Here is a 2,500-nt window from a genome sequence, read left to right as displayed (position 1 = left end):
CTGAAATTTTAGTCAAAACTGAAAAGACGTTTATAACACTGTGTTTTCCTCATAGGGACGTGATATTAAGAAAAAAAAAAGTTGACAGACAGCTTTCTAGTGTATCCCTGTTTTTATAATGCTGTAGAGGAGTGTATTGTCGGAGAAACCGATACTTACATTTTTGTGAAAATAATATCCCTGATGTACCACAAGAGTTTATGTGATGTACTGTAATGAAAAAAAGGAAAAACGTATATCCTGGTCTTCGGTTAAGACAATGAAGAAAACGGGAAGATCATAACACGTATTATATAGAAAACGGGAGATCAACACCGCATTGTATAGAAAGCGGGAAGACCAAACACGCATTGTATAGAAAGCGGGAAGACCAAAACACCAGTATATAGAAAATGGGAAGACCAGACACGCATTAATAAAAAACGGGAGGACCAAATACTAATTATATGGAAAACAGGAATACCAAAACACGCATTATATAGAAAACGGGAAACTGTTAAACACTTTTATTTTTTTTGCTTTATTATTTCGTCCTACTCTTCCTTTTTTTGGGGGTGTATCTTTGTTTTAGGGCGTCTCTCTTTAAAATATATTTGTTTAAATTTTCCTTTCGTTTTAAAAACCCTAACTTTCCAAATTCATTTTTTTTCCGCTTCGCATGAGCCCTCCGAAAGGCGAGGAGGCGGAGACGTGCCCCCTCCACCCGTTTGGGCAAACCGCTACGACGTCGAACCGCGACTCAGGGCGGAGATCAGAGGCAAGATCCTCCTGAAGCTGTGACCCCGGGAAAGTCGAGCCTGTCCCCGTCGAGTTCGTGTCGCTGGTCGAGTAGAGCACGGATGCAGGGGGGCTGCGCGTACGACAGCTCCTTCGCCCGCGGATTCAAGCTCCAAAAGCCCCAGGGGGCGGGGCGACCCTGCTCGATCGCGGGGTCCAGTGGGGCTGCGTCAGGAACTCCAGGCATTTTTTCCCCTCCATGGCAGGGGGGTGTTCCTGCCCTTCGACCCCGCGAGGGGCAGGGCGAGGCCCTCCTCCCCCTCCCCCTCCTCCCCCCTTCTGGAAGCGGGAGGCCTGGTGGCCCCCGCAGGAGGGAGCTGAGGGAGAGCGTGGGGGACGGCCTGCTTAGGAGTCCTTTATTCCAGCAGCGAGAGTCGGGTCGAAAGAAACCAAGGCGTCTACCTCCCCTTTAGTGAGATCCTCGGACGAGTGTGAAAATGACGTGCAAATCGCAACAGTGAGTTTTCAGTGATTGTTGCAAGTGCCCCCGCAAAATTGTCGAAGGGGAGTTCCCTTAGAAAATTTCCCGTTGAAAAAATTTTACTGCGAAAAAAACGTTTGGCCCAAAATGATCTCAAAGTACTTCTGGGGGAAAAATTTTCATGAAATCCTTGCTGAGGAAATTGTTCATGAAATCCCTTTCCCGGGGAAATTGTTCGTGAAATCCTTGCTGGTTGAAAAAATTTTGTAAAACCTTTGCCGGGGGAAAATGTTCATGAAAACCTTGCTGGACAAAAAAGTTCATGAAATCCTTGCTGGGGAAAAATTTTTCTGAAATCCTTGCTGGAGGAAAATTGTTTTTGAAGTCCTTTCCGGAGGAAAAAAGCCTGTGAAAAATGCTGGGGAAATAACCCTTTGGGGATACGGTTTCAGAAATCCCTAAAATTCTTCATCTGTGAACCGGGTTGGAACAAGTGCGAGACCCCCGAGAAACCCCCTGTGATAAGGTGAAATTTGGATGGTCTCTTGTCGGGGGAAACCCCCCCGAGGATCCCGTTCCCGAAAGCTGGTGGAAAAATTTTCCCGCTGAACTTCAGAATCTTTCTCAGAGGAAGATCATCTCGAAACGCCAGCGAAGAAGAAAAAGAATGCACAGTTCCTTTTCGAATCGATTACCTCGAGGAAAAACAAACGGGAAAACCAAATAGCGCGGAAAATCGGTCGCAGCGCCCACGCGGATGCAACCCAAAAACTTGAGAAGAACCCCATAGCAGGCTCTGGCGCCCTTTTAAACCCCATCACAGTCCTCAGGAAGCCATGCTGAGGCCCCTCGCACGACCCCGAAAGGGGGGGAATCCGCGGAAAAAAACGGGAAAAACCCGGGCGACCCCGACGGGAAATTCTCTCACTTTGGGCACCGGGCCCAAAAAGTCCGGACGGGTGGCAGGCATCACCCGCCTCGCGGTCGAAAAATAGGTTGATTTCGTCAGCTTGGACAACCAGGTGTCGAGTCTCCTGAGATCTGTGCGGGACACTTCCGCCAGAGCAAAATAGTCGGGCCCTGGAGAGCCTCTGCAACTCCGGGCAAAGTCTGGGGGAGGAAAGGTGGGCGGCATACGCCTACTCGCGCCCCCGAGAGAAACTATATCGTGGGGAAAACCCGTAAATCCTTCCCCGAAGGGAAAGGAAATACCCAAAAATATTTTCGAAGTGATTATGAAAGAAAATTTTTTGTGAATAGATAGGGAAAAAGAATAGGAAAGACAGAAAAAATTTTAAAAAA

The sequence above is a fragment of the Penaeus monodon genome, chromosome 17 (assembly GCF_015228065.2).
Source record: "Penaeus monodon isolate SGIC_2016 chromosome 17, NSTDA_Pmon_1, whole genome shotgun sequence".
Taxonomy (NCBI): domain Eukaryota; kingdom Metazoa; phylum Arthropoda; class Malacostraca; order Decapoda; family Penaeidae; genus Penaeus; species Penaeus monodon.
This window is presented reverse-complemented; position numbering follows the sequence as displayed.